General features: G+C 34.2%; 1 long non-coding RNA gene across 1 annotated transcript in view; it reads left to right on the top strand.

The window, feature by feature from the left end:
* LOC145943543 (uncharacterized) overlaps positions 1–11,887 on the top strand; it is a 55,802-nt gene that overhangs the window by 28,067 nt on the left and 15,848 nt on the right. The gene's annotated exons all lie outside the window — the stretch shown is intronic.

Raw genomic sequence — 11,887 nt, 5'->3', positions numbered from 1 at the left:
GTAGTGTTATAGTAGTATTTATCCCCACACAACATTAGTTCTAATGCACGATGTGAGATGATGCGAGTCAGCAGTAGTAATGTCAATTGATATGTCCGTTGATGTTGCATCCGATATCAGTAATGATTCATAACGAGGTTGAGACTTAATGGTTTAACGATTCTTAACGATCCTATTGATTCTTAATTTCTCTTCAATGATTTTCGCGATGCGATGTAGGTGTCCTCCGATGTTGGCGCCGCTGATCGTAGCGATGTCGCCGTTCATTGGTATTGGTATAACCACCGAGATGTTAGGCGACGCAGCGCGTTGGCGTCGGCGGTGGCGATGGCCGGGGGGAGGAAAGGGAGGAGTGCACGCATTGTTGGCGGCGGGAGTCAGCGGGGGCCGACAGAGCGGCGCCAGCAAGCTGAGAGTTTAGCTCACAGTTTCTCTCTGTACCACTCGCTTGTTCGTTCTCTCCTTCTCCTTCTATCTTCCTTCCTCTCTCTTTTTCCCCCAGTCTCCTCTCTGCTGACCCTACGCTCCTTTCTCTCTCTCTCTTTCATCGTGCCTTATAGCCGCTCTGCCCACCCACCAGTGGTAGCGCACTCGACCTGCGAATGTGTGGGTATGCGTGTATAAAGATGCCGGGGGACGACCAGGAATCGCGAGTTTATGGGACTCACTGACCACCGCGGGAGTCTTTTCTCCGCTTCCTCTCTCCTTAGTCTCGTGGCGGAGGCCGTTTACCGACGTTGTGATCACGGGAGATTCGACCTCCGAATTTTTGTTCCTTTTCCTGCCCTCTTGTTTCTGACCGCTTTCGCCCTCTCTTCGTCGCAACCTTCTACTTTATCCATGGCATACCCTCCTGCTTGCCAGATGCAAATAACAGACCCGGTGCAACACTGTCCTTTCGGAAGAATGTTTTCGCCAAAATCATGAGAATCAGCGGGCGAGAATTAGAGGCACTTCTTCTCAGGGGCAGTGACGAAATCTGCTGAGCCCATTATCGAATTGTAAATACTTGCGAATCCGTGCGAACAGCATTCGCGACAAAGTAATTATAGGATAAACTCGATGCTAGAAGTGAAAGTTGAATGCACCAAAAAATGAACGGTTGTTAGTGAATAATCATTAAATCCATATTTATCAAAAAATATTATTAGGGAACACACGCACGCGCACACACACACACACACACACAATTGCAATATTAAAATTTAGTTTTGGAAATACTATAAAAGTTATTAATATATAATAAATAGAAAAACAAACAAAACACACACACACATACGCACACATATATATATAAAACAAATTTTTATAGTTTGTTTTATAGTTTTTTATATTTTTTTATCAAAAGAATACAAATATATAAATATTGTTGTGTATTTATAATATATTTTGAAATATCTTTTAATTTTTTCATCAGTTGCTTTTTTTTTAAATATCTTTGACTACTATAAATGTGTTAGTCAAATATGATGTCGTTCGTATGAACATTGCAATAAATAATCCTTTATTCAGGAACCATACTGCATACTATATATACTGTCAACATATGCACTTTCTCTATATCTTTTCAAAACATGAACTTTATTACATCGAAATTTTCCCATTAACCGAACCATCGATGTTCATCACATGTATTTAATAAACGCCCATGTGCGAATCAAGGAACTGCCCAAACAAAAGAATAGTACCATTTTTTCCGCCATTCGTCAATTTTATGATTTCAAAATTGTTTTGGACTTTCGGCCTACTTCTATGTTTGACACGTGGTCACGAGTTGTGTGGTCACCATCTGTAGCTATATATTTTCCATCCGAAAATCGGCCAATCCATATGGTCAATCTGCTTGGATTAGCGTATTTCATGTTATAAGAGGCGGAATTACTATTAGGTAGATAAAGTCTATTTTTTAAATTTTATCGCTAATTTGTATCATCTCGATTTCGTTGTTCCAAAATGTGCTTTGCACTTTTGTGTTTATTTTAAATTTAAAGAATGACAAAGCCAGAAAAATTGCAAAACATTGATAAAAAAAAATCAGAAAATTTGAAATCTTAATATTATTTTTTCCTCTCGATTTATTTAATTTTCAAGTTCTTTTGAAATATAATTATAATCAGGATTATGTTTAGCGCATCTTAAAAAAGAAAAAATTAATCAATAAAATATAAAAATTATTCAAGATTAAATAAAAAGTATTCTATTTTCTTTGCAACTTCATTATAGAGACAGAGCATCGAAAGTGCTGCATCTTTCCGTTGGATCGCACTTTCGAGGCTGCACGAGTTTCGCCCCAGCAGCAGTCGGACTTGTCAAACCAGAAATGGTCCGCACATTAAGAAGCGTAACTGATCAAGGCCGTTGGGGATTCTTATTTAGTCATATAATTATTTTTTCTTGCAATTTTTTATTCAATTAATTGAATTTGACTGAAAATTACGAATTCTTTTCTAGAAAAGCCTATAATTAACAAAGTCACTCTTTTATTAACATAATCCTTTTTTCAGTAGTGAAATTTAATTGTTAATAATATATCAAATAAGAAAAATATATATCTATACATATATACAAACACGCGATGGCAAATACACAAGACGTATAAAATAATATACAATAAGTATACAAATGCTGCATTACACGTGTGATTCATATTTATCAAAAGTAATTTCTTAATCTTACAATCATTTTTTTAGTATTCTTATCATTGATTGGCAATCTTCATAACCTTCATTATAGTATTTCTGACATGTTTTTCTTGATGATATGGCGATATTTCGAACTCATACACTTGATAAGAAACAAATCATCGCTAACCTATTTATCTATCTAACCGAATTATCATGAGTGCTTTAGCACTTTACCGCGTTTTTTAACACTACGTACGCGTACTATAATCGTGCGACAATCTCGACTTGGCAGTGGACAATCGTAAAGTGATACGATTAGCTCTGTATGTCCTTCTTTGAAATACGACATTCCCTAAGAACTATCGTCAGCTTGATTACGATTAATTAACTCCAAAATACATAATAATATAATATCTTTTTCAAAATCGCAAGAATCTATCGAGATTCTTCAACGAAAACAGTTGTTTTCGTGTGGCTTTTATAAAAAGTACGCAATCTAGTGCAAAAATATTCTTGGGACTTGATTATTTCAATAGAGAATTTCTCGATAAGATATGTTAATCGAGATAAAATTCTTCGTATCACCTGTTGGCTAAAAATTTCATCAGAAATTCTATCATTATCGATTTATCCTCGATTCGTCGGTAATTGAGTATAAGGCAAGAAAGGTGCTTTGATAGCAACAAAAATTACACTTAATTACTTAATTATTTCCACCTCGCGTATACTCTTTGCTAATTGCAGATTATATTATGAAGCACCGCCATATTAATTGATTCGCAGAATTTTAATTAATTAAATTCAATTAATGCTTTTTTCTTTAAGTAGTAGAAGTAAAGCTATAAAAATATATATACGTTATTATACATCTGAACATGAATACAAGCTTCATCAATTACACATTAGTATCTTAAGCAAATATTTTCAAGATGACAATGATGAAACAATCTCTCTTCATTGACTCATCGATTTTATAGGAATCGATTAATTCGCCAATTGAACGATGTTCGTAAATTCACTGATAATACCGCAATCTCTCTTTCTCTCTCTCGCTGTCTCTCTCTCTCATTCTCAGATATTCCGCGAAGTAAACAAATTGTTCTCGTCAGATTTTGCTTCTTCGATATATTTATGTACACCGCGTTGTAAAAAATGAACTGCTTTCAACCGCGGCGAATATCGGTCGTGCGCGCGCGAGAAAAAGAAAGCATTAATGACTGTTATTTCGACCGCCGGCAATTTTGTGTGCAATTGCACGAGTCAACCCGCGAAACAGACACGCCCGTGCGGCGCTTGGTCGCCTTTTAATTCACATCGGATTCAAAAAGCAACCTCGAACATACTAAACCTCTCATTTCCTTTTGCTTGTAACTTGTACAAAAGATATAAGAAAAAACAATTTATAACACTTACAGAAAGAAAAAGAATAATTTATATTTATAATTCAGAAGAATTAAAAATTTAAATATAAAATATAAAAATAAAATATATGATTTGAAACTTAGTATAATTAACAGAACATGACTAATTATGTGCTTTATATGCTGAATAATATTTTAACATATGTATGGCAGGAACTGCACATGCGATTCGTAACCTTTTATTAACTACTAATTAGCTATTTATTTTTTCTAATTAATTATTTTAATAACTCTCCGTTGAAAAATAATTTACATTAATTTATTGACTCTGATTGACTCTAAAGATTTAAATTAAAGATTTGTGTTTAATTATGATTCAAGTTATCGTATTTAAAGATCGTGTTACTGCGTGGAAAATAACAGCAACAGCTTTTTCACTTTGTCAATCTCAGCAACACGAGCATCTTTGTAATAATAGTAACGAAGAATGCTCCGTTCGGGGACGGAAGTCGGTCGACAGCTGGCGACTGTGCGGTGTAGGATGCGGGGACGAGAGAGGATAGGCGAAGATGGTCGCGTTAAAGGCGCGCGATATACCAACTTGGGGAGTGTCACGTAATTTACGTTAACAGTAAGCACGCGTACGTGCAAGCGTAGAAAAAAATTCCTTTTATTCTTCACCCCTCCCTGCGTCAAATATAATACGGTATGAATCCCATAAATTTTGGAAAATTCGTGACATTTTTATCTGCCTATATTCCCTTTTTTTAGCTCGTGTTCCATTACGCAAAAATTAGTCCGATTTACTTTAAAAAATAAATACCTTATTTAATATACGCGTATGCATTTCACAGCAAAAATTTCACTAAAATATTTGATATAAAATACACCAATAAAAATAACATAATATTCGGACATGAATTGATGAATATTTATATGACAGATTTGAATTTATTCTCGCAGAATCAATCTTCGCCGTGTAAAATGTTTTCATATTAATGTCCGAATGAAGAGGGGAAAATGTTTCTAAAAAATATATCGAGTGGCACGTGAATTTTCGTGATATTCAATTTATTTAGGTTTTCATCAACAAGTCACATTGCTAGCTTCGTCGATTTTACATAGATTCGCGAATTCGTTACGAAATCGATTTCCATTGAATCACGCCAGTCACGCTCTTATCATGCGAATTTCTTTTATATCGCGCGTGTTCGCTATAAAGTTTTACATCGCTGCAAAATGCGTATCGCATTAAACGCATCCGACAAACATTACGCGATAACCGATATTGTACAACTGGTTGCGCATATCAGATTGAAAGACGTTTGCTCGAATGAGTGCTCGTGCACTCGGACACGGGTATTTGCACATGAACCAGATAACGATTTCCTCGTCATCATTCTCGCGATATCGCTTAATCCGTCCTTAGATCGAGAGTGATCTGCCGTCCTGGTTTTTATGGAAGATATTATCGCCTCACGATTGTTTGCTCACTGCTTCGCTATTATCGCCACTGCGAATCGTTTAAAGAGAATATTTTGGTCTTTTTCGCGACAAATGTTTGACAATATAATGCTTTGTATACAGATGCTTTGTATAATTTTCTTATCATTTTACTGTAGGAATTCCGAGATACTGTAAATATTATTTGTAATCATGAAAAAATTATATATATTTGAAGGAGAGTTTTTTCTCTGGACTTTCTATTGCTCTGATTTTCTATAATTATCAAAAAATAAGGAAACTAAAAAAGTTATGTGAAACGTATGTGATATAAAAAACATTTCATGAGGAGTTCTTGAAGATTCTTGGCTTAATTTATTAACGTTAATCTATATTTCAACCACTTAGGCTACATAAGCTAAAAGTGTCGACTTCGCGAATGCTTTTTCTCGGTCGAGCCTTTTTCTGTAAGGAAAAAAGATTGAGTTCAAGAACACGGGCTTTGTTTTAAGGAGTTTTCCTTTTCCCAGACGCGGCGATGAGTGGCGCGACGAAATGAAAGGAATCACTGTTAACGAATATACACAGGGCGTGCGTTGCGCCTGCTCTCGCGTCGTGTTTTTAGAGTTGTGTGTTTGCACTCAATACCTCACGCCTTGACCCCCGTCCCATTATCCCCCTTCTAAACTCTCCTTCCCAGGCCTTACCGAACACGTCGATCATTTTTCGAGAAAGTCTCAAGCATGGATCTGGGAATTTCGACTTAGAACACGATTGTATTCGGTATTCATTAGTTTGCTTTTTTATATTTTTTACGAGATGGGATTCGGAAGGAAATTAATTTATTCCCTGCGAAATAATATGTATTCTTCAATATAAACATTACGAGATAGTTAAAAAATCTCTCGTTTCATCTCTATACGATGTTTTATTTTATAATAAATTTGAAATAAATTATAAAATTAAACACTTTTCTAGAATATTTTAGACATATATACATATATCTTAGAAAGAACGAAGTATATCGTATGTTATGTAATATTTTGAAATGTGACATAATATTAATTTAAAAATCAAGACTATTATAGAGGACATTTGGATATTGTAAAATATATGATACAAAATGTTACTTTAAATCAGTTTCACTTTCAATTAGAGGCGAGAACTATTCGGTTCTGGCTAATGATTGAGAAAATTACCAACGTTAGAATAAACAGATACGTGATAATTTTTGTTTCCTGATGAATGTTCGGAGACAACACATAGGAAAATTAAAGCGTGTCAGGTGACCTATAAATATCGCCTTGGCTTATTGATTTTTCAGATTTAACAAACTAAGACATATGTGATATATCTACTAATATTTAATGCTTTATCTTCTACTAGTGCTAGTGCTTATCTCATAAATTCATTGAGTTACATAGTTTTTTTGGAAATCGTAGAAATATATAGTTTCCGATATTATTTCGTTAAGAGTAATGAAATAAAAAAATATAAAAGTAATATAATATTTTGCAATATAAAGTAATATATAATCTATCACAGCATAATATCATAACATTTTATAATGTTGTAATATTTATGTTTAAATATTTATGTCATTAAATTTTTATTACATTATTATAAAAAGATTTTATTAATTGTATTACTATTGTGATTCACACAATTATTAATTTATTGGAAAAGATTATTATATCTAATTAATTATTAATCATATACAAGTATAATTATATTACGAGAAAAAAAACCCAAAAATAATATAGACATTTATTTTATATAACATTTATATTTCCACTTTTGTTTCCCCCTTCTCGCTTCTCCCTTCACATAAATAATAGGCCCGACAAGTAAGAATCTATTAATTAAATGATGATTCTAATATTAATTGACCATGATAGTTTTTCGATAATAGGAGGTTATACATGACATGACCTATCTACAAGCCAATCAACCGATCGACTCGGCGTGACAGAGGGTCGTTAGCGCGTCATCGTGCGCCGCGGAAGCGACCGGCCCCATATAGAGTCACGTCGCGGTGCCTTATGGCGTAAGCCGGCAGTCGCAGCGGGATGTCGTTCTATATTTACGGTAACGTAACGATGCGTGCGTGCGTGCGTTCACCCCACGAAAGTAATCGTGGCGCAAACGAGCGCGAGCGTGAGTGTGACACGCGGCTTCTCTTGCTTTTACCTACCTACCTATCTCGTCTATCCGTTGCTGCCTTTCGGAACTCTATATCGCTTATTTATACAGTGTCCATCGCGCCTCTACTTCCGGATCGAGCTTTAATACTTTCTACAGTGATATAATTTTTTTTTTATTTTTGACATTACAACTATTTTGCAATTAAAAATATAATTAAATATTGATAAAATAAAATTGACTTATAATAAATAATAGCTGAGTCTTGTAGTTATTTTAGATCAAAAATGTTATTTCTGCACACAAATTGCTCTTATTTTTATTTATTATATATATATTTCTTCCTATATTAATATTTTGTATTATAAAAAAAATTTTAATTAATTTTTTTAATCTTTCCAAATTTAGAAGTTAAAATTTAAGGTAATCGCTAAGTATGCAAAGTTCTCATTTCGCAAACACGAAGTCAAGAGTTCCTAAGTGCAATCATAGTCGCATTCGCGCCGAAACGGCGAAATTGCGTACCGCGCGCGGCTGCCAATAAAATTAAGCCAGCTTAATAAGATCCAATTTCGTAGGCGCGATTAGACGAAATGACTGCCTTTTCTCGGCGAACTGCGAATGACAGTTGGTGCAATAATGCGTGCATTCGTGGCCGTGGGGTCCGCGGGGAATCCTCGCGACGCGCATAGGTTGCACACGGGGTATGTCGCACGCGGTATCTGCGAAACATATGCATCGATAGGGGTGCGTCGAAACCATCGCGCACATGCAGTCCCGATGCGTGTCGGCCAGATGTTCCCTAAAAAGGGCCAAGGAAATTCCCAAGGGTTCCCGAATAACGTCCTTGCCTTGTGGGCCATTTGCGCCCAGAGGTATATCACGCAAAATTCTATCTTATTTCATTGGTCAGCTTCTTCAAGGATTCTGAGTGCCTAACGTTAATAAAAGAGAAACTCTCCCTTCAAATATTTCTTTAATAAATGGATTTAAAATTAAAAAACAAATTAAAAAAAGAAGAGACAATTATATATTGTGTGTACATAGATAGTTATAATCATTTTTATAATTATAAATATTTGATATTAAATTGTAGTAATCTGGAAAAGATCAAAAAAACGTACTGACAATGAATATAAAATATTAGAAAAATTTTATATTTACCGTTTATTAAGTAATTGACATTAAAATTCATATATTACATATCAATTTATATTTACTATAGATTTCATATGGAGAATTCAAATATAAAATTTAATTATGTGCGCGTAACATACACGATAAATCATTATGCACCTTAAAACATTTTTACCATATATGAAAATTGCAAGAGAGAGTCTTACAATTTCAATTTTTTCTGATTCTTACAAATCAGGATTATTTAGAAATAAATATTCATTTTGTAAAGGGGGTGCATTTTCTAAAAAATGAGAGAATTTTCGTCCTTGTACAATTACTTGGTTATATATAAGCTGCCACAATAAGTCCGATCGCGCTGACATTCCGTGGCTATCTGAATTGAACGGCTGCCTGCTGAGGCACTCGAATTCTATTATCCCGTCGTCCTGTCCGCCACCGCCACCCTCACTCTAATACACCATTCGCGCCGCGGTTCTGCTATCGTCCTGCCATCGACCGACGGCAGGACCCTCCTGCGAATGGCACGTGAAGGATACGGCATGCTAATCCAGCGGGACTTGGAGGGTAACCAGATGGCAACTCCTCGACGCCAATCGACTAATCCCGTGCCACCTGACAAGCAGTGTTAGGCTCGTCCTGTCTTGCTCCTTCGCTCGCAATTCATCGACGAGATAAAGAAGGAAAGGGACTTAAAGGATACATTATGAGCCCTCTCGAGTGACTGCGTCAGATTTATTATTTTTCGTGAAGTGACGTGGGCGCGTGTTCTAAAAAAAATTATTTCCAAATTCTGCTTTATTATTTTTTTTCATAAGTATGTCTATTTAAATGATTACCTTAATACGTATAAGCCATCGAAAAGTGTCTAGTTATTATTTTGAAATTATATTGCATACAATTTTAAAATGAAATAAAATTGCGTCTTACAATTGCTTAACGTGAAAGGTTGATGACTTAATATAACTTATTTGTATAATTGGGTTATCAAAATTTTACGCGATGATAAATTTATCTCGTGGTACCATTCCACTATTTCACGTCTTCAATGTGTCGCGATTTGCGTCTGGTAGCTGGTTGCTATGGCCAAGATACACCTGCTCGCTGCTTTCATCTGCCTGCACGTTACCTTAATAAATTTTGTCGCTCTTACCCGCAGGTCCCGTGAAACGACCGTAATCTCTTAAACTCTCGTAACATCAGCACGTATTCTCTCTCTCTCTCTCTCTTCGAAAGTATCATTATATATCTCGCAGAGAATTATATTTTGACCGCATGTTTCGATTTGTCATTGTTGAATTTTTTTAATTTTCTGTTTATATTTTATTAATTTGTAAAATTATATTTAAATTTAACAGGCAAGTAAGAGCAGACGCGGATGTCAGTGCGTCATTTACAAGGAAGAATTAATTTTTCATTGAAACTAATTTTTCTTTGGTACAATACGAAGAAGTTAAATAAATCTCGAATTACTCTAATTCAAGATTTATTTAATTTCTTAGTATTGTACCAAGGAAAAATTAGTGCCCTATGCAACGAATCAGTTTCAACGAAAAATGAATTTTTCCTTAAAACTGACGCACTGACATTCGCATTAAGCTCTTACTTGCCTGTTAAATTTAAATATAATTTTCACATCAAGAATCTAAAATGTTAATTATTGTGTGATATATACAAAACATCTCAAAATTTCTAAAACTTAATTTTTAATGTACTAGAACAACACAAGCGCGCGGTACGCGCGCGCCATTCTTCGATTTTATGTTAAAAAAGAATGTTTTAAATTTTAAATAATATGTTATAATACTTTAAACTCGATTAATATTTTTTGACAGAAATGCAGCTGATTTAATATACCTTATTCTCGATTAATATTTTTTGACAGAAATCAGCTGATTTAATATACCTTATTCTCGATTAATATTTTTTGACAGAAATCAGCTGATTTCTGTCAAAAAATATTAATTGCGGATAAGGTATATTATAACATATTATTTACAACTTATTACTATTTTAATATTTTTAACATATTATTATTTTAAAATTTAATTTAGTAAATTAACGCTTTATTAATATTTTTTAACAGAAATGCTGATTAAAGCGTTATTTTTTAACAGAAAAGCTGATTAAAGCGTTAATTTGCTAATTAAATTTTAAAATAATATGTTAAAAATATTAAAATAATATGTTGTAAATAATTTAAAGTATAACATATTATTTAAAACATATTATTATTTTATTTAATTTTATTTTGAACAAACAGTCAAACTGCTAACTCTCGCGATGATAGCCTCTCGATACTACGAATATAATGCACAACGCGAATCGAGACAGCCAATCAGCATCGTGGAAAAGAGGCAACAATACTTGCGAGAATCGATTTAAAATGCCTTTTTAGAGAGGGATTTATCAATTTGTTTTCAATAAAAATAAAATTCTAGACTTTAAAAATTATTTTTTAATTTAATTTGACATTAAAATTCAATACGATCGAAATAGGACAAGCTACATATATATAGGAATCCACTATATGGATATTATTCTAGTTTCTCCAAAGATATTTATTCGAATAAATAAACTTGCAGTTTGTTCTATCTTTTATTAGAAATTTGATTAATATATCTGTCAGATTTCATCGAAATGAAATGTATTAGTATTATTATCGCGCGCATTTTTTTTTTCAACGCAAGGACTATAAGACAGGAAAGATACACATATGCGCGCAGGAAAATGCGAAAAGGACGATGCATAGGTAGAGTGCACACAGCGTGTATGTGCACGCGCTGTATGTAGTTTATAATCTCTAAATATTTGATGGCGGACTGCGCGCGATAGCGTCGGCGAATGGTGGCCGCATCTGTGCCGGTGTCGGCTTCAATTATTAAAGCTTCGCCATATGTCCTCTCCCGGCTATCTAATCCGTCCTACCCAATCCCTCTTGCCATTCCGCGTTGACCCTCTTCTTCACAATTCTCACGAGAAGTCGCATGGGTGCGCGATAATCGAAAGAACGCGGACACTTCTGAGACACATGATGTAATCTCGTGTATCTTATTATAGGAGAAAAGAAATAAGTTGCTGGTTTGATATAATACATATTATTATTATAATAATTTATTTATATAAATACGAAATTTATTTATCAATGTAAAAAAATATATATCAATTTAGTCTACCTTT

Source organism: Prenolepis imparis, unplaced genomic scaffold, assembly GCF_030444845.1.
Source record: "Prenolepis imparis isolate NDT839.2.m4 unplaced genomic scaffold, iyPreImpa1.0 SCAF_12, whole genome shotgun sequence".
NCBI lineage: Eukaryota > Metazoa > Arthropoda > Insecta > Hymenoptera > Formicidae > Prenolepis > Prenolepis imparis.
Note: the sequence above shows the minus strand (reverse complement) of the source record. Positions and strands in the feature narration are given on the sequence as shown.